A 203-nucleotide genomic window follows, 5' to 3' on the forward strand; every position below is an offset into this window, starting at 1 on the left:
ATAAATTATCATGGTCGCTATCGATTAAAATATTCAAAATTATTCCTACAAGTGATCGCAGCGCAGTGGTAGTTTTCAAATTGGAAAAGCAATTGATCATGCATTAATAACCTTTGTAAGGGACGAAATATTGAGCAATGATTTATAACGACTGAATTGAATTTTATTAAGAATTGGGTTTCATATAAAAACAACACGTTTTG

Source organism: Malaya genurostris, chromosome 1 (genome assembly GCF_030247185.1).
Source record: "Malaya genurostris strain Urasoe2022 chromosome 1, Malgen_1.1, whole genome shotgun sequence".
NCBI lineage: Eukaryota > Metazoa > Arthropoda > Insecta > Diptera > Culicidae > Malaya > Malaya genurostris.